The sequence below is a fragment of the Amblyraja radiata genome, chromosome 32, assembly GCF_010909765.2.
Source record: "Amblyraja radiata isolate CabotCenter1 chromosome 32, sAmbRad1.1.pri, whole genome shotgun sequence".
Classification (NCBI taxonomy): Eukaryota; Metazoa; Chordata; class Chondrichthyes; order Rajiformes; family Rajidae; genus Amblyraja; species Amblyraja radiata.
Genome location: NC_045987.1, coordinates 14,673,794 through 14,694,724, shown reverse-complemented (window position 1 = coordinate 14,694,724; position 20,931 = coordinate 14,673,794). Strand labels below are relative to the sequence as shown.

At 43.9% G+C, this 20,931-nt stretch overlaps 2 protein-coding genes across 5 annotated transcripts in view; one reads left to right on the top strand and one right to left on the bottom strand.

The window, feature by feature from the left end:
- Positions 1-2,179, bottom strand: part of cfap77 (cilia and flagella associated protein 77) — a 156,662-nt gene extending 154,483 nt beyond the window's left edge. The window contains exon 1 of the mRNA XM_033049386.1: positions 1,947-2,179. The gene's annotated coding sequence lies outside the window, so the exon portion shown is untranslated. The remainder of the gene's footprint in view (positions 1-1,946) is intronic.
- A 17-nt stretch (positions 2,180-2,196) lies between these two features.
- Positions 2,197-20,931, top strand: part of setx (senataxin) — an 84,614-nt gene continuing 65,879 nt past the window's right edge. The window contains exons 1-3 of one of the 4 annotated variants that reach the window (XM_033049381.1): positions 2,221-2,306; positions 6,920-7,220; positions 7,310-7,516. The gene's annotated coding sequence lies outside the window, so the exon portion shown is untranslated. The other 3 variants (XM_033049382.1, XM_033049380.1, XM_033049383.1) reach the window with 3 other exon arrangements.

The window sequence follows — 20,931 nt, the reverse complement described above, 5'->3', positions numbered from 1 at the left end:
AGGTTTACGTTAGGTAGCGCGTGAGATACATGCAAGTATCGTTGCAGAGGTGACCGTGATACTAAATCAGAGGCGAATGCCAATGTCCACTTGTTATCATAAAAATTAACATTAATATTGTTCATTATCTTTAGTAAAACACATGTTAAATATGCATTTTCCAATAACAAATATTTATAGTTTACTTACTTACTGCCTATTTTGCCTCCTGGCATGTAGGGCAGCAACAAAGGTCCTCCACTCCTGTCTGTTCTGGGCTAGCTTCTGGACACTACCCCAGGTCGGGTCGATTGTTTTCATTTCCTCCTCTACAGTTCGACGGCAGGTGGTTTTTTGGTCTCCCTCTTTTCCTTTTCCCTTCCGGTGTCCAGTGCAGGGCTATTCTTGGGATGCTGTCTGATACATTCATCCTAGCATCTGTCGATAGCCCTGGAAGTCCATCACGCCCAGTAGTGTTGATTCCTTCAGTTGCTGTTTCCGTAACATATTTGTTTTACGAGACAGGGTTGTTAGCCCTGTGCTCAACCTCCAACCTGGAGGACCAGTGAATCGTTCTTCGTCTCACCTCTACCCTTCGACCTGTCCAGCATGGGAGACCCTAACAGGAGGCGAATCTCCCACTGGCATAGCTCTGGGGTCACTGAGACACATAAGCTCCACGACCACAAGATTGCAATCCAATGGGGAGATTTATAGTTTAGTATAGTATTTATTTTTTGACAGCAAGTCACAATATACATAGATTAGCATTAGCCCCCTATGCTTGTGGGGCCCCGGGCAACTGCCCAGCGTGGCCATGCGTTAAGACGGCCCAGCTTGCACATTCTCTTGGCCCAGCTGTGTGGAAGCCTCCAACAGTCGATGACCATCATCAGCAAGCTTAGTCCTCCATCATCACCCTCCTGCCCAAAGGATTGAAAAAAAGCAAGAGAATTGAAATCTCTTGCTAGAAATCTGAGATGAAAACAAAAACATTTAACGGGTCAGCTAGCATTGGGAGAGAAATAAAGAGAATTAATCCTCTGGGTAGACGATTTTTAATTACAACCAAGGTTGGTCGGTGGGGGCGTTGCGAGATGGCTGCCCTCCCAGCAGCGTGTTCGTAATTTCTACTTTTTTTAGTTTTTTTTAGTATGTCCAAATGTGTGTTTTAATGTCTCTTGGTGTGTCTTGTGAGGATGGTGGTGAGGGGGGAACCGCTTTCGGTCGCCTCCTCCACGGAGAGGCAACTTTTTCCATGTCGCCTCCGTCGCGATCTAACACCATGGATTGGTGCGGCCTTTCCCGGAGTCGGGCCCGGAGCTTTTTTCATCGCGGAGCGGGGCGAACCCATGCCGGGATCGCCAGAAGGTAGTGCTCTGATCGCTGGCTCGCGGACTGTTACAGCCTGAAGCCGCGGTCTGAGGAGCTTCTAGGCGCGGGTGCTGTGTCCGGAGCCTGGGATCCCTCGTTGGGGATCCCGGGAGAAGAGCTCCGACCGCCGGCCTACAACATCCTGAAGCCGCAGTCTCCGGTAGGGAAGCACCGATTCGGGACTTACCTTCCAGACGAGAGGGCATGTACATCTGGCCGCCCGCATCGGCGACTGCGGAGGTTTATGGCCCCCACCACGGGGGAACAATGTAGGAGGACTGACTGTACTTTGTGCCTTCCACCACAGTGAAGAATGCTGGGGTGGATGTTTGTGTTAAATTTTTATTGTGCATTGTGTGTTCTTTTTGATTGTACTGCTGCTGGCAAGTTCATTTCACTGCACTTTATTGTGTATGTGATGAATAAATCTGATTGATTGATTGATTGAACAGCAGTGGGTTGTGATGGAAGATCTACCTGAAAGGTGAACTGTTCTGAGCTGGTCTTATCAGATGGAGTCACTCAGCGGGACAGGTAGCATCTCTGGAGAGAAGGAAGGAATGGGTGATGTTTCGGGTCGAGACTCTTCTTACCAGATATCGCCGAGCGCAGGTCGTTCCCCTCAGCAACTCTACCGCAGACTGTACGGCGCCATGGAGTGAGCCGGGACCAGCCACCCGGAGCGCGGCGCCACCTTATGCCCAGAACGCGCCCACCCGCCTGGCGCGAGCTCGTGGACAGCCGCCCAGAGTGCGGGCGCGGGAACCACATCGCGGACGGTGTCCGCTGGGACTCAGAAAGAGCGGAAGCGCGCCCAGCGCGTTTTAAAAAAAACCCTTCCCAGGCTTGCGCGGGTCTGTTGGATGGCGTCACGTCCGGTGGCGAAGGCTGCGCAGGTTGCGCAGGCATTGAAAGTTTGGATGGGGGAAGTTTGAGGCGCGGGTCGTGCCGAGGTGAGTGGCTGGGTTATCCCCATACCGGAGCGAAGGGAGGAAGCTGGCGGAAGACATGGAGTCAGGGCGGTAGTACGCCGGAGCACGTGCCCAGAGAGGAGAGGGGGGGGAAATGGGTTAGGGGGAAGGTCAGGAGTAAGTGTCGCATAGGTGGTTAAGCGTGGAGGAGGGGAGGGGGAGGGGTAGGCAATTATGGCAGGTGGGTTGTAGTGGAAGGAGGAGGGCATGTGTGGCAGAGGTGAGTTAGTGTGGCGGGGGAGGGGCAATTGTGGCAGAGGTGAGTAAGGTTGGAGGAGGAGGAGGAAGTTGGGAAAAAATGGGGAAAATTGTGATTGATGGGGCAGTGATTGCAGACAAAATACAAAGAAGGTGACTCCAGTACATCTGAAGGAAGCTTTGGAAACCTGTGTGCATGGCAGTGGCTCTTTGCAGCCCGCTACTAGGCTGAATACACTTGTTTTGTGTATTGTGCATACTGTGAAACTACTTTGATTCATAGACAGGGTCATCTACCAGTTGGCTTTTGTTGGACTGAATTTTTACCTGATCACTTTGATTCAATTTCTAATCAAATTGTTTTTACACAATTAGTTAATTTGATAAATGTGCTTAAATTGCCTAGATTAAAAATGATCAAGAACAATTGTTCAAAGTGATCAGGATCAGTTGAAGAACAATGAGGTGTGTTCAAACTTTGCAAGACTTGAAATGTGAATTCAGTGTTTATTTCTCAAGACAGTTTAAATGACGTACAATATCTGTAATAGGACAAAAGGAAAACTTTCAGTAAGAGAGAGCCAAGAAGAGCTGCAGATGCTGAAATCTTAAACAACTTGCTAGAGGAAATCAGCAGGCCAGGTAGCAGCTGAATACGAAATGGACCGGCAATGTTTTGGGTTATGATAATTCTGAAGAAGGGTGCTGACCCATATAATTGCCTGTTAATTTCCTGTAGTTTTAATAGTAAATTATTATGTATGTTTCCTGGATTGGATTATGTTTACACCATTTAATTAACTAGCTTTTTTTTCAAAGGCAACAATTCTGACATGACAATCAATATTTTGCCAATCTTTATTTTGATCGCATGGTCTTCTTGAGAAGAAACATTATGTGTGAGTTTGATGTTGCCTAGATACATTTTGGTTTTGTCTGCTTATACCTCATGTTTCACAGGACGGTGAAAAATCAAAGGGCTGGTACTTCTGCAACTTGGTTCTTTCATCTAAGATAGACAAAAAGCTGGAGTAACTCAGCAGGACAGGCAGTATCTCTGGAGAGAAGGAATGGGTGATGTTTCGGGTCGAGACCCTTCTTCAGACCCTTGACCTCCCCAGAGTTACTCCAGCTTTTTGTGTCTATCTTCGGTTTAAACCTGCATCTGTAGTTCCTTCCTACACAATGGTTCTTTCATCTGCAGGAACTGAAGGGAGCAGTATAAATAGCGACAAATAAAATAATTTGAACTGTGACAGAAGTTACTATGACACCTTTAAATTGGGTGGGTGAGTTTCATTTTAGATTTATTATTGTCACATTTACTGAGATACAGTTAAAATATTTTATTTGAGTGCTATCCAAACAAATCGGTGGTTGGTATGCAAACATTGAATGCCAGACGTCAACGTGGGAGGAGAAAAGAATATTTTTTGTTTCAATACTCTATTCAGAACTGCATATACATATTGCAAACACCTCACTTCTGCCACCTAATCATCTAATTACAAAATGTTTGAAATTATACACAAATTATGTGGTATCATCTCTGAATAACGTGTTGAGGAGTTAGTAGTTTTGTGTTTAGCGTATGCCTAGTTTGACTTAGCTGAAGATAGGGAGAATTAAAAGAAAATGAAAAATAACAGGTGCTTTTGTGTCAAATTTAAAGAGTAACTTTTGAATTCTCAGTTTCAGACCACTTTGTTTTCATTGAGAATTTTTTTTTAAATCACTTGTTTATAAAAATGCATGAAGATGATCATAATAATACATTTAAAATTGAAACTATTGTATGTTGAATAGAGCATAAATGACATTGTTATTAATGACGCATTTGTATGTCACAGGCTATAGCTTGGTTAGTTTGACTTCTCTCTCTCTTCAGCTCAGTTTCTTAAAAATGTAAACTGATAATAGCAGGGTATTAGATTATATTATATTAGATTAGACTTTATTAATCCCCTTATTCAGGGGAAATTCAGATGTCCTTGCAGCACACTAATAAAAAATACAACATAGCATTCAAGAAGAAGTTCAACACCAAAACACAAAAACATCCCCCCACAGTGGTTCCCACTGTGGGGGAAGGCACAAAGTCCAGTCCCCATCCTCTGGTCCACCCAAAGTCGGGCCTATTGAGGCCTCCACAGTCGGGTGCTCCGGCGTCGGGAGATCCTGTCTGAAGAAATGTCCTGACCTGAAATGTTACCTAATTTCTTTTTCTCCTCCAGAGATGCTGCTTGACCCGCTGAGCTACTCCAGCACTTTGTGTTTTATCTTTAATAACAGGGTAAGAATAGGTCTGAATTTAATTGACAATGGGATTAATCCATCTCATTGAGGTCCAAATTCATGAGTGGAGTAAATTCATGAGTGGAGTAAATAGAATGAATGCACCAAGCCTTTTTACCAGGATTAGAGAATCAAGAAGTTGGGGGTGGGGTGGAATAAGATAAAGTGCACAAAAGACTCAATGGGTCAGGCAGCATCGCTGGAAAATATGGGGATTGTGGAACATGGAGATAGACACAAAATGCTGGAGTAACTCAGCAGGACAGGCAGCACCTCTGATAGAAGGAATGGGTGATGTTTTGGGTCTTCAGTCTGAAGAGGGTCTTGACCCAAATCATCACCCATTCTCGACCCTTCTATCTAGAGATATCTTTGGTATTTATTATCATGTGTACAAAAATGGAACACTGAAATTCCTTCTTGCAGCAGCACAACAGGTGTGTAAACACAGTATTCAATAGATAATATAATAAACAAACACAATGTTCTAGCATCCACAATTTAAAAAAAAAACCAATATAGTGCCAGATAAAATCAAAAACCTTGGTCCCTAGTGCAACCAAGGCAGTTCGTAGTTTGGAGTTCAGTTGAAGTTCATAGTGTTCAATAGGCTGGCAGTTGTTGGGGGTCAAAAACCTGTTCCTTAACCTGGAGGTTAGTTTTCTGACTCCTATACCACTTTCCTGATGGCAGGAGTGAAATGAGAGCCTGGCCAGGGTGGTGTAGGTCCTTGATGATGCTGGCTTTTTTGAGACTGTTTCCTATGGATCCTGTCGATGTTGGTGAGGTCTGTACCAGGGATTGACTAGGCAGCGCTTGTCACTTTTTGTAATCCCATTCCTGTGTGTTCAAGTTGCCAAACTAGGCCATGATGCAACCAATGAATATGCTCTCTACTATACACCTTTGGAGGTTCAAGTAAGTATTTATCAACATACCGAATCTCGTCAATCTCCAAAGGCAGTAGAAATGTTGATGGGCTTTCTTTATGATTGCATCAATGTGCTGGGTGCAGGACAGATCTTCAGATTTAAGGAACTTAAAGTTGTTGACTCTCTCCACCACCATTCCATTGATGGTAGAGCTAATAAGACTTGATGTTTCAATCCCTGTAGTAAGTCGACACTCTTGCTATTTGCAGTGGGATTGGAGTGGTGAAAGGTAGGGTAGGTACGTCATTGGGGTCATCAGGTGGGCACCGTCCTTCTTTGACGTTTCATTGATAAGCCCACAACATCTCCAGAGGGCTCAATGGCGATACCTGCATCCCAGTTACACCCCCTTCAATTCCATACCCTCCTGTCTTCATCTTACAGCCCAATTGTTATCTCTCCTTTTGATCCAAAGTCAATTGCTGCTTTTTTCTGCAGAATTTGATAATGACTTGATTGCTTGTTGGAGGAAGCGACCCTTCAGCACCATTTTCTTTAATAGCCTGGTCGTAGATGTAGCAACAAATCCCCTGCATCCCACTTCGACAGGGAAAATCTTGGTCTTCCAGCCATTCTGGGCAGCTTCAGTTGCCAGTTCAGAGTACTTGGTCTTTTTCCTCTCATAAGCCTCTTCTACACCATCTTCCCATGGAACTATCAATTCCACAACGTATACCAACTTGGCTGTTGTGGACCGCAGGACCATGTCTGGCCGGAGTGTTGTAGCCACAATGTCTGGGGGAAACACAAGCTTTTTTTCCAAGTCCACTTCCATTTTCCAATCCCGAGCAGGCTTGCATCCTTTGATGTTATCTGGTGCTCTGGAGGTTAGCCTGCTGGTACAAATGTTGTGAAGTGGACATTTCCTGCCGATGTTTGTGGGGAAGCATTTGTGATCTTATGCCTCTGTTCCAGGATTGATGCCAGCTGTCTGAGAACCTGGTTATGCTGCCAAGTGTAGTGCCCTTGGGCGAGGCTCATAGGGCATCCTGTTAAAATGTGCCTTAGTGCTGCAGGTGCTTGGCAAAGGGAGCAAGTGGGGTCTTCTCCGAATTACTGCTTTAGGTTCTGGGGTGATGGTAGAAAATCATAAGTGGCTCTGATGACAAAACCTAGCCGAGATCCTTCCATTTGCCAGATGTCACGCCTGCTGAATGCCCTCTTTTTCAGGCTTTCCCAGTTAGTCCATTGGCCCTGCTTGGCCTTTGAGACAGCCTTGGCGTGTCGCTCTGCCTCCTCCCGTCTTCTCACCTCCTCCACCACGAGCCATCTCTTCTGCACTGATGTTGCCTTGTGCCATTGAGGAGCTTTTGGGACGAGCCCGAGCCCGGCTCTCCCGTGATGGACTTGCCCAACCACATCCCGGAATTGAAGAGCAGACTTAGCACTCTGAACGGCTTCAGATGGGGTCCATTTCCTCCCCATTGGCACACGGGGGGCTGCTGTTCGAATAACAGTATCTTCAGATTCGGTGAGGGTCATGACCAACCTTGCTTTAGTGCATTTGAACTCTTCCACAAGTCCTGCAATCTGTAATTCCAATTTGCCACTCCCGTACAGTCCCAACAGCACGGAAGCACGTACATCTGGAGGATCGTTGCGATGAAGGATGTGAATGTAGTCGCGCTCGAAAAGGCACCAACGTTAAGCAATGTCGGAGTCAAAGATCAGAGGACTAGGACGGCGAGACGAGTTTGCCATGATAGAGATTACAGGCACATAAAACAAATGTAAAAAAACAAAACCCGATAAATATGAACGGAGTAGGTAAGACTCGCTTCTTGACACCATGTAATGAGTAGAGTCTTACACACATCAAAATATTACACATATTTATTAAAGTCCACTTACAGCATTGGTCTGCAGAACATTAGAGTACCTAACAGCTACTCAGACTGAATTATCCGTCCATCCAGAGCTACAGAAATACATGAGCGCCGTCTTTTTCTTTACTTGCTTCATAATTATATTTCATGATAATTAGTGAGTGTAACCATCCAATATTTTCTCATATTAGACAATAGGTGTAGCGAAAGGCCATTCGGCCCTTGGAGCCAGCACCGTCATTCAATTTGATCATGGCTGATCATCCACAATCAGTAGCCCATCCTGCCTTCTCCCCATATCCCCTGACTCCGCTATCTTTAAGAGCCCTATCTAGCTCTCTCTTTAAAGTTTCCAGGGAACCGGCCTCCACCGCCCTCTGAGGCAGAGAATTGCACAGACTCACAACTCTCTGTGAGAAAACGTGTTTCCTCGTCTCTGTTCTAAATGGCTCACCCCTTATTCTTAAACTGTGGCCCCTGGTTCTGGACTGCCCCGATATCGGGAACATGTTTCCTGCCTCTAGCTTGTCCAAACCCTTAACAATCTTATATGTTTCAATAAGATATCCTCTCATCCTTCTAAACTCCAGGGTGTACAAGCCCAGCCGCTCCATTCTCTCAGCATATGATAGTCCCGCCATCCCGGGAATTAACCTTGTAAACCTACGCTGCACTCTCTCAATAGCAAGAATGTCCTTCCTCAAATTAGGGAACCAAAACTGCACACAATACTCCAGGTGTGGTCTCACTAGGGCTCTGTACAACTGCAGAAGGACCTCTTTGCTCCTGTACTCGACTCCTCTTGTTATAAAGGCCAACATGCCATTCACTTTCTTCACTGCCTGCTGAACCTGCATGCTCACTTTCATAGACTGATGAACAAGAACCCCCAGATCCCGTTGTACTTCCCCTTTTCCCAACTTGACGCCATTTAGATAGTAATCTGCCTTCCTGTTTTTGCTACCAAAGTGGATAACCTCACATTTATCCACATTAAACTTTATCTGCCATGCATCTGCCCACTCCCCCAACCTGTCCAAGTCACCCTGCATTCTCATAGCATCCTCCTCACAGTTCACACTGCCACCCAGCTTTGTGCCATCTGCAAATTTGCTAATGTTACTTTGAATCCCTTCATCCAAATCATTGATGTATATTGTAAAGAGCTGCGGTCCCAGCACCGAATTCCATTGGGCATTTGCCAATAATTCAAAGCTATATCAATGGTTCATAACTTCGAAGGAACTTTAAGTTGATTTTTCTGCTGTGTTCTTTGTACCAGAGTTGTGCAAAGCATGATTTTCAATCAAATCTGAGATGGTGACCAGCTAACCTTACTTACTTTTATTTGGTCCAGAATTAAATCATCCAATACCAAGCAATTTATATACAAGTCTCCGATAAACCATCAATGTTTGCTGGACTTTTGGTCCTTGAAAATGGGATTTTTGGATCTTAAAGTACTTGAATTTATAGCTGTTCCAAGTGTACGAACCCTGGGTGCATTTGTACCATTCTGTTAGATGAACAGACTATTTTTATTAGTTTTTTTGCTGTTTATTGTCCCTTCTTTAGAATAAAAAGAGATGCACCAAGTAGTTTTTTTGAAATGTGAGGGGAAAAAGATTATGGATTGCACACCTTTTGTGACTCTTGTTCATTCCACATCATCGTGCATTTTAAACCGTCTGTGTAACAGTGAGGCAAATACACTGAATGACCCTTGTATGGTGGTGGTACTGGTTTTGACTGCTTTCCTACAACCATCAGGTTTTTGAATCTGATCCTATTCCAATCCAATTCACTTAATCCTACCATGGTAGGTGGTGGTGGACTATTTTCTTGAACTCTTGCCAGCTTTGTGGTGAAGGTATTCCCATGCTGTTTATTTGAAAGGAAGTTTGAGAGTTGTGGCTCAGAAATTACTTGAAAATTAGGCAGGTGTGTTTCATGCAGGGAAACCTGCTGGTGGTGTTTCATTGTTCCTGCAATCCATGCCTTTTTTAAGATTCTAGAGATGGTGAAGGCAAAGGGAGATACTGTTGAAGAAGACATGAAGAGCTGTTGCAATGCACCCTGGTATCTCATCGAAACTGATACCCAAGAAATTGGGCTGCTTGTGCGTAATAATATCAAGACTTTTTTTATATACCTCTGCATCACTTCCCTGCACAATCTCCACATCTTAATTCCATTAATTAACTAGACTAAGTGGGACACGTTGGGTCCCAGCATCACAAGGGAGGGCTGATCCCCCAACGCAATATTCCACCTCTCCAACAATTCCAATATTGGTGGCCAGTGTGTGTGGGGGGGGGGGGGGGGGGCGCTTTCTGTAGCACTAGTATGGGTGTTGTGGGCGGAAGGGACTGGTTTCCAGAGGGCTAGCATGGACATTGTGGGCTGAATGGATTCTTAGGCTGGCGGCTCAGTCACTCAAGCCTGTTGTGCTGGCAGAACACTCACTCACGGCTCGTGGGCTGGCAGTTGACTCACGGCTATTCCTTGAAATTCCATTTCAAGCAGGGTGCAAGGCCACCAAATACGTGCAGTTTCACACCATTTCAAGCAGCGTGCAAGGCCACTAAAGACAGCGAGTCATGACCTCTCCCTCCTCCATCTTGCAGAGACTGAGCCATGCCCACATTTCTGGGTTTTATAGTCCCTCCCCCATCCCATCAGAAGGGGCGTAATCTTCATGGCATAATTGACAGGAGAGAGATTCTCAACATTTTTTAAACACTAATAACTCTTATTTTTCATCGATGGGAAAAATCCTCGGAACCTGATGAGCGGAGGGGGACTGAGTAAGATGGCCAAAACCACAGCCGCACGTGGTAGCGTTTTTTCTAAAATCAATATAAAGCGCAAACAGGAAGTGGTCAAGATTAGACTTAATTATCTAGAAGGCAAGGCAACTTTAATTAGGCAAGGCAACTTTAATTAGGCATCACAGCTTTAGCATTTCGAAACCAAAGGCAACACAGCTTTAGCATTTCCAAACCAAAGGTAACACAGATTTAGCATTTCCAAACCATAGGCAACAAAGTAGAGCAAGGACATTTAGGCATTTCCAAGCCAAAGGCAACACAGCTTTAGCATTTCCAAACTATATTTTCAAACCACATTAAGGGCACTGACAGGTCAGTAAAACCACTCACAATTTAGTAGACATGTGTTCAGTGTTATTCACAGCTCAGACAGAGACGTGGCCCTCTCGCTCCTCCATCTTGCAGAGACTGACTGAGGCACTCAACAATTCCTGGTTTTATAGTCCCTCCAGAAGGGGCGTGGCCTTCAGGAGAGGGAATCTCAACATTTTTTAAACACTAATAATAGGTATGTTGCAAAGCCTACCTGAAGCGTCGTTGAAAATCTGTCGCTGCCCGTGTGCGCGATTTTGGCGCCGTTTAGAGGGGGCGGGTTTAAAACGCGATTTTCTCTAAGCTGTTCCAATCGAAAATGTTCAGCCTAGTTAATTATTAACGAAAAATCGCTGGAAGACCCCGTCGCAAAAGCTATTATTAGGTTTAAAGGCCTTGAATAATAGTTATAGTAGTTTAAAAATCAATCTCTAAACCCGCGACCGCCAGCAACCGCAGGGTCTCATAAAGCAAACAACTGAAGTTAGGTTGTATATTTTTACATTAAAAAGGGCTTCTAAAGATCCCTTTATACAAAGTTTAATATTGCGAGTAGCTCAATTTGGGCCCATTATATCCCGCAGTATTTTTCTGGGCATTTGGGGCACAAATCTACCGCAATGTGAACGTTCTAAACCAGCGCGTTCCACAGGGACCCACTGGAAAGCTGATTTAAATGGGCATTTATTTACAGCAATTAAACACTAAATTCCTTCCATTTGGCCTATAAATTAATGTAAATGAGATTTAAAAATCATGTTTTATTGTGAATTATTTGTGAATATTATTTGGACATTTAGGCTATTTAAAAATGTTAATCATTTATTAAGAAATGGATAGATGTTTAGATCTAGTAATTGAAGTCTGAAATTAGCTACAATTAGGTAACTAACTAATTATATGCTTTAATTTCAGGTCATCCAAGTAAGATTATTTTATATTTGTTTCAGAATGCTTCAATCTATGATAACTGAAAATTTCATTCAGTTCTCTTAATTTTTAAGAAAGTTATGGGCTTTTGACTGTTCACGATCACAGCTTTTTTGTTATGTCCATAGAAAATCAATAGGGAACAAGATGCTCATTTCCCAGTATGAAAATGGCCATAACTTTTTAAATACTTGAGATATGAAAGTGAATTAGGTGTCAAATTAAACGTATTTTTATGCTTTATCTGATGGGATAAATTACAGACTTGATTTTTAAAATCTCAAAATTTTGTAACATTGCTACTAATAACTCTTATTTTTCATCGATGGGAAAAATCTTCTTGTCCTGCGCAACGGAGGGGGTCTCTGATTAAGATGGCCAAAAATCACAGCCGTAAGTGACAGCGTTTTTTCTAAAATCAATATATAGAACAACAGGAAGTGGTCAAGATCAGACTTTTATTAATATAGATATCTAAAAATCTATTGCCCTTCATCCTGAATATACTCATTCATGTCCATCATGAGTAGAAAACTGTAAACCCATTGGATAAAATGGCAGTAATTAAATGTCATAGCTGTATAGAAGTCATAAGGGCAGTACAGTCGTGCAGCTGGTACATCTGCCTCACAGCGCCAGAGACCCAGGTTGATCCTGATCTTTGGTGCATTAGGAACTTCAAATTTCTGGTGATAACGTGTCCTGGATAGAGGTAATCATGAAGAAGGTGCCAGCACCTCTACATACAAGTTTAAAGAGTCACTGAATAGTTAAACTTCAACATATGCACTGTAGCAAATAACTTGACTGCTTGCATTATGGCAATTCCAACGTACAGGAACATGAGGTTGCAGAGAATAATTAGACTGACCTGTGCAAGATAGACACAGTTCTCGACACCAAAACCATTAAATGAGACGCTGGCTCAAGAAGGTGGCATCTATCATTAAGGATCTCTACCATCCGGATCATGCCCTCTTCTCACTATGACCATTAGGCAGGAAGATTGAGATCCCACACCACCAAACTACATTCTGACTCCCACCAGGTTCTTGAACCGACTGTCAGAACCTTGGCAACAGAACATTACGGATCACTTCTTGTTCTGACATGGACTAGGTTTCTAATTATGCTTTGGACGAATGTCTTTTATTTTTGCACAGTCTTGTTTCTCTCACTGTCTGGCATAATTTAGGTGTAATTCTGTGTATGGCCTGTGTAAATGTTGTGCTTTTGTGTTTCGCCTGAGATATGCCTGTGATAGTACTGCAAGCAATAGTTTCATTGTACCTATATCTCGGCACACTCATGCGTATAATATAATAATAAACAGAAGTTGCCTCCTTACGTATTGCTATTCTGCCCTGATCATTTATGGAAATGAGTGAGTGTGAATCAAAATGTTTGTGCCAAGTTTTCTCAAACAGGATAAAGCAATCTAAATAGCATGTCAATTGAAAGTGACATCATATAGTTTGTGTTCATGCCGTTTTTGTCGTATATACAATTTTACCAATATGCTTTGTACATGCGGTTATCATGTTTGCTAAGAAGGCAGTGCGTAAAGCATGATGGCAGAGGTTGGTGTACTTTACCAAAAGACAGAGGTAACTGACATCTCTCTGGTGATTCAGTTTCTCTAAAGGTTTTGATCAAAGCATACTTCCTGATTATTTTCTGCATTTTTTGTTATTAATTCAGATTTCCAGCATCTACCTTTTTGCTTTTTAATAGGTGGCTACATTGATGTCAGTAAGCATGTTAGGTTCTGAATGTGTTGCTGAATTCTTGATGTGAGTTTTAATTACTGCAAGTACCCTGTACAAGGAAATAAGAAGGACGGGTTCTAGAGTCAGGGGAACACACTCCATTTGCCAGTTAATATAAATGCAGCATTCTTGCTGTCTGCTAAGTTTAATGATCCAGGCATATAGCCACCACCACCTGCTGCTCATCTTTGGCTGCATGCCTACCAACTTAATGTTGATGTTGAATGTCATCACTGCCATTTAAAGGTAACCATCTGTTTTCCTTGAACCAGCATTCCTTGAAGATGCTTCGGCGCTTTCACTAGCGGCTCCTTCACTGTCATTTCCAGCGGCTTGTGATCGCTGATCACGCTGGTGAAACGACCAAATGTATACTGATGAAAACGCTCCATTGCAAATACCACGGCGAGCATCTCCTTCTTGATCGAGGCATATCGTGATTCGGTGTCGGTTATTGCTCTGCTCGCAGACGCGATGGGACGTCCCTTTTGGAGCAAGGCTGTGCCCAGTCCCTTGTTGCTCGCGTCACACTGAATCATCAGTTCCTCCTTGGGATTGTAGTATGCGAAGATCGGAGCTTCAGATACAATCTGTCTGATCTTGGACATCGCACTGTCCTGCTCAGCAGACCATTCCCATGCTATGTCTGGTCTCGTCAGCTGTCTGATGGGCTCAAGGGTATCAGACAGGCTGGGTAGAAAACGGCTCAGGTAGTTGACTAATCCAACTAGCCTCTGCACACCCCGTACATCTGAGGGTGCTGGCATATTGACGACATCTGCAACCTTTTTGGGGTCGGGTTGAAGTCCTGTGCCAGTGATCACATGTCCTAAAAAGGGTATCTCAGTTGCTCTGAAGACAGATTTGTCTATGCTGAGTTAGATGTGTTGCTGTACGCATCGTTGAAGCAACTGCTCGAGCTTCGAGTCATGGTCGATGATCGCATCTTCCATCGCCTCTCTCTTACCAGAGATGAGAACGTCGTCTGCAACGCAGATCAATCCAGGTAGCCCTTCGAGTGCTTGATGTAATCTTCGCTGGAAGATTTCAGACGATCCACTTAAACCGAATGGCAATCGGTGCCACCGGTAAAGCCCGAAAGGTGTGTTGAACATCAAATTACATGTTTCATCATCAAGTTTCACCTGCCAGAAAGCTGAGCTCATGTCTAGCTTACTGAAGACCTTCGCTTGGTCGAGATCTGGCAAGATGTCCTCAATAACTGGGAGCGGATAGTGTTCTCGCTTCAGCGCTTTGTTTAGCGGTTGTGGATCGATGCACACCCTGAAATCGTCATTTTCTTTCTCCGCAACCACGAGTTGGCTGACCCAACTCGTCGGCTCGTGAATTGGTGCGATCACGTGGCACTCTGCCATGCGTTCTAGCTCTGTCTTCACCTTCTGCTTTATCGCATGAGGTAAACGTTGTGGCGGTAAGACTGTGGGTTGTACTTCCTGGGTTCGGATCCCACCACTGCCACCATGTTCAAGGACAAGCTTATCTAGTAAGTAAAACTTCTACGCATGCCCGGAACCCCCACACATGCCTGGACTTTATTAAGTCATTAAAGGCACATTACACATATCATAACACCACCCTTGAGGGTAGTTTTGATGACTGGGTCATTTTACAGTGGGGGTGTTCTATTGTTCATTTCAGTATTGCACTTACAAAAAAGAAAAAAATATTGTTTCCTTGGAAATAATTTTCAACAAATTTTGAATATCATAGCAGCAGTGCCGTTGAATCAAATAATATGCTGTTAAGAGTTAAAGGTTTAAGCTATGGTCTTCACTCAAAAGCATCTTAAAAGTGACTGCATAAATTTTGCGGTTGGTTATCATGCAGTTTAATGTAGCTTAGAAATCCTTTTTCTTGTCTTGTAAAGTTTAAAATTAAGTACTTTTGTTACATGTTATTATATACTGTTCTTTTGTCACTTAAGCACATTCCAAAGGCATTATGGTCAGAGGTACAGAGAATACACGTTACTACAGGATGCATCTGAGTTGTCTCGTCACATCAGTTGCATCAAAGGCATCTTGTCATGTGGTACAAGGACTTGCATATCAAAGGCATCGGACATTGGTACAAGGTATTTACATATCAAAGTTATCAGTCACTGCATACCTCAAAGGCATCGGACATTGTCTCAATACCTCTTACTGGGATTAATTTGAGCTTCCTCTCGTCAAATTTCAAAGTCATTTGGTCATTATCTCAATACACAGCAACCTGAGGCAAGCCTAGACTGAACAGGGCTCTCGCTTAACTTTTTTTCCCTGTTGCCAGCCGGGCAACCTTGGCAGATTTTTAGGTTGCCAAATGACAATTTAGGTGGTCATTTAAGATGGCTTGCATGACGCGCACGATAATGTGCTCGGATAAATCGCGTAGTTACCTGTCGGAATTAGACTCAATGAAGCATTCACATATTATTTCTGCTTCAAATAAAGTCACAAACTAAACATTCACCAATCAAGACATGATATATCCCACAATGACATGCAGCAAAATTATAAGACAGTATCTCAACTCTTTTTACACATTGCAGTTAATGCAATTTCTATTCTTTCCATTTCCAAACAAAAATGTGTTTGGATTATTCAGCGTATGATCAACCTGTGTCAATAAATCCTGGACCATGGTAACATATATGCGTACGTATAGTTGTGAATGTTGCTCATTAAATAACTACAGTACTGATACTCCATAGTAAGAGCATTGATTTGCCGTTAAAATGAATTCTGTAATAACGTGTCAATGGTAGCAGTGACAATCGAACACTGCGGTTTTAATGTTTCACGTGTTCACAATTTAATTAATCCATCTTTATGGATTAAAACAGATAATAACATTGGGAATTAAAACACATTTGATTGCATTCCGTTATCAAACATAGTCAATATTCGCTCTGAAGACATTTCCAGGACAATAGGGTCAGGGAAGGGGGTGTGTTTGAATCAGTGCGGGGTGGATAGATGGCCGGTGGGGGGGGGGAATGGATGGATTGAGGTAGGTGAATTATTACGTGTTGGTTGGAGTAGGTAAAATTGTGAGGGGAGAGCACGGGGGATGTCAGTGATGTTGAATGGGGGGGGGGGGGTTCAGTACGGGATGGATGGGGGTAGACAAAAGTGCTGGAGAAACTCAGCGGGTGAGGCAGCATCTATGGAGCGAAGGAAATAGGCAACGTTTTGGGTCGAGACCCTTCTTCAGACTATTCCCCCCATTCTTCTTGAATGGGAGCATCAGTACAGGATGGATGGGGGGGGGGGGAGATCAGCGCAGGATGAATTGGGGGGGGGGGGGGGGTCAGTTCAGGGTGGATCGGAGGGTCTGTGCAGGATGAATGGGAAATCACTACAGGATGAATGGGTGAAGGTGCAGGGTAAATGGAGGGTGGGTCAGTATGGGATGAATGCGTGGATTAGTACAGGATGGATGGGGGATCAGTACAGGATGGATGGAGGAGAAGTGCAGGATGGATGGGAAAGAGGTAAGTACAGGGTGAATTAGGGTGCCAGTGTAGGATGGATGGGGGGGGGGGGGGGTATGGCGGCAGGAGAATTAATGCGAGGTGGATAGGGTGATCAGCGCAGGTTGAATAGATTGGAGGGGGGGGGAGATGGGAAGGGGAGCGTAGGGGATGTCAGTGAGGACTGAATAGAGGCGGGAATGGGGATCAGTGCCGGATGTAGAGGAGGGGTCCCAGGATAAAGGGGAGGTGGAGGGGGCGTACGAGAGAGAGAGAGAGAAGGGGGGCGAGGTGGGGAGGAAGGAAGGTCAGCGCTCCTCGGACAACATCGCCCCGCTGCCTTAGCCGTTGGGATTTCCTCGCCACCGCCTCCCTCCTCCACCAGCCAACAGCAAGGTGCGGGGCCGAGCGGTGCAGCTCAAAGATCCTATAGCTAAAGGATTTATGGTACAGCTGCTTCAGAAGTGTCGGAGCGAATGACGGCTCCCGCACAGCAGCAGCAGTGCCGCGACAGCAATCCCGCTAACGGCGAAAACCGTTTTCAAACCCTCCAGCACGCAGAGGTCTCCCCCTCCCTCCCTCCTCCCGGCCTCGGCGTGCGGGAGGGTTTTTTTTTTAAAGTGCCGTTAGCGGCAAAGATCCTATAGCAGAGCTCTGCTATAAGATCTTTGGTTAGAGGGTTTGCAAGCTGCGGCCCTTATCAGGGCGGGCGGGGGGCGGGAGGAGGAGGAGATGGGGCCGCTGCTTCCGCTGTTCGGGGCCGTCATTTGCTGCGACCCTTCGTCACCACGCACCTAGTATCTTGCCCACGCAATACAGCCGTCACCGCCGACACAAAACGTCGCGTTCCTTTTCTCCAGAGATGCTGCCTGACCCGCGGAGTAACCCCAGTTTTTTGTGTCTATCTTCGGTACAAACCAGTATCTGGTTGCCAAGCCGGGCAAAATGACTCGGTGTTTAGGTTGCCCGGCGGCGCTTTGAGTGGTCAATGGCACCCGGGTAACCGTTAATTTCGAGCCCTGCTGAAGAAGGGTTTCGGCCCGAACCTTTGCCTATTTCGTTCGCTCCATAGATGCTGCTACACCCGCTGAGTTTCTCCAGCACTTTTGTCTACCTTCGATTTTCCAGCATCTACAGTTCTTAGACTTGCCTTTCTGTATCAATCTACTGGAGAAAAGCCTGCTTTGAGACTAAATATAAGTTGTAAGCTGGCCCAGGAATCCATTTAATATTTTCTTATATTTTTAACATCATTCTGCCATCAATAAAAGCATTAGATTCTGGAATTGCTTAGCAAATTGGGCAGCAACTGTGGCAAAATAAGCCAATAATATAGGTTTTGTGACCCTTCATTAGTACACTATCACCGTTTTGGATTTCCAGCATTGGCAGAATATTGCTGTTGACAGTGTGGAAATTGGTTTTGTTTGTTTATATCCAGCTGCAGGAGATGGGGTCAGAGGAGATTTTTATAATGTAAAAGACCCTAATATACCTAGTAGTTGACAATATTTTTCTGAGAATGGTGTGAAAACACCATCCTTGTCGAATTTCACCAGCACAAATGGGCAGAACTAGTCGGGTCGTAGTTTCGAGTCTTAGTTTCATACTTTCATTTTTTTTTTAGTCAGATCAATTTTGACAAGTTGACTGCAATATGGAACTTCCTGTTAAACTTAAAACAATCATTTTTGATTGAATTATATCTGTAATAAAGGTATGAATAAAGCATGGGGCAATTTTATAATCTAATTTTAATGTGGAGTATTGATTTTGTTTTCTTATGATTTTGTGCTTTATATCAGGAAAGAAATTACCATGGTGTGTAGAAATTAATTCCCAGTTTTCTACATTTTGTTTAAAGTGGTAACAAGTTTTTCAACATTTTATATTACAATTATTGACTATTTATAATCTGATATTTTGTAGGTACTGATTAAAAGATAGTTTCGTTTTCCTTGATAAAGGCGGATGAAAGGTTTAGTCAAAACAGGAAATGAAAGTGAACATTAAATCGACTTTTGCCACGGGCTGTTTACAAGTTTTATTTTTAAGACTAAAGTTAGTTGAATCTGAATACACTTAATTGGAACAAATATATAGCATTTGACTGTGCAGAGATTTGCCAGTATGCTCTGCAATATTCAGTGGTTATGTTGGCTCGGGTAACAGCAAGTACATGATGAATGACTTGGCATGGCTGGCTAACTTTGTCAAAAGACTGAACTTTTATCAGACATTTTACATTACTCTAATTTTACAAGGTTCCTAAAGCACAAGTCTTACTTGGCTTGTTTTAAGCCAAATATAAATCTGCATACCATAAAGCCATTGACATTTTTGAACTTTTTAATGTTGTTTTTTAAACTTGAATGATATTTAACATTTTTTCTTTTAAACAGTATATTTATCAGGTCATATATTCCTTTCCAAAAAAGTTGTGACATGGATAACATTTAGCCTGTGAGATTCTGTGTGTGCCATGTTGAGGTAATTGACATGTTACCCATTCCATTATATCCCCTGGAGTACCTGCATATCAATAGCCTGCCGTCAAGGCAGCAGTAGGTTGGGCTCATCCTGCATTTACTAGTTTAATTTGCTAGGCATGTAGCCCAAATAACCTGCTCATTTTTGGCTGCATGCCACCAAATGGATGCAAATATTGAATGTCTTTATTATGTCGAAAGGTAGCTTCTGCTTTTAAAGAGGAAACAAAGCATAGCTTCAATGAACAAAAAAGGTTGGTTAAAACTGAATGGGTTAGCGAATGAATATCAAGATTATTTGCTTTTGCAAGCAAGCAGTAGAGTATCCTGTGCCTTTCTTCAAATCCCAACCCCTCACCATAATTTTGCCTTCTGGTAGGAAGAAATTTAGCTGACAGATAAGAGCAATGTTGTGTATTGGTTTCAGGACTACAGTAACACAATAAGGCAGAGCACAGGGAAGGGAACAGAATGACAAATGAAGATGGGGAATCTGGATGGATAACAGCAAAAAAGGGAGATGCCAAGTGGTGTGTGAAAGAGTATATGTGTTGTGTTCATGTGTATACGTGCCTGAATTCTGTTCAGCAGAGTCTAGTCTTCATTCAGTTTGGTATAAAGTAATCCCGTGCATATTTGAGTGGGCGGGGGCTCTGTTCGTGGGCGGGGGCTCTGTTCGTGGGCGGGGGCTGTGTTCGCGGGCGGGTGCGGGCTGTGAGCGCGACAGGCGCTGGGGACGAGAGCCGCTGAGTGAGTCCGGAGCCGGGTCATGGAGCCGGTGAGTGCAGTCGGAACCGGTGAGCCCATACACCCCCTCCCCCCGGGTCACTGGCGCTGTAAGGCAGCAACTCTACCACTGCGCCATCATGCTGCCAGGAATTAAAGAGATAAAAAATGTGCAGGAAAATGTGCCTTTTATGAAATGCCAAATTTTATACAACCCAACTCTCCCGTTAACTAAAAGGTTAGCTTGAAGATCATCCCAATTTTGAAAATGGTTGTTAGCAGGACCAGTGGAATAAAAATGGTTTGTCTTTCAAGAATGACATCACCAGCGTGCACGCACGCACTTCTTCATTGGCAACCACATAGATAACTGGTTGCCTCATGGCACTGGCATTTTCTTTGTGATTTCTTGAACTCAGTCTTGTCATTGTTATTTTTCTCTGTGATCTAATTCTTCCGGGACAGAATATTTACATATACATGGTTTCTTTAACCATGGCATTCCTCTTGAACACAGCTAGTCTGTTTTCCGCACTGTTAGTCCTCACCCACTGTTATTCCTCAACCCCTCTCCTCCCTGGTTGGATGAAGATAGTGATCTACCTGTCCTCTCCTTTCACTCCACCAGCCTTGACTTTCAGCAGATCATTGTCCATAAATTCCACCACCTTCAACAGATGCCATCACCACACACAACTTGCTCTCTTTTCTTTGAGAATTGTGAACAAACTAATCCTGTGCAACTCCCTACTCGCCTTCTCGCATCACCCTTCGATGAAACCACAGGAGATGCGATGATTGCTCTTACATCTTCCCTTCCA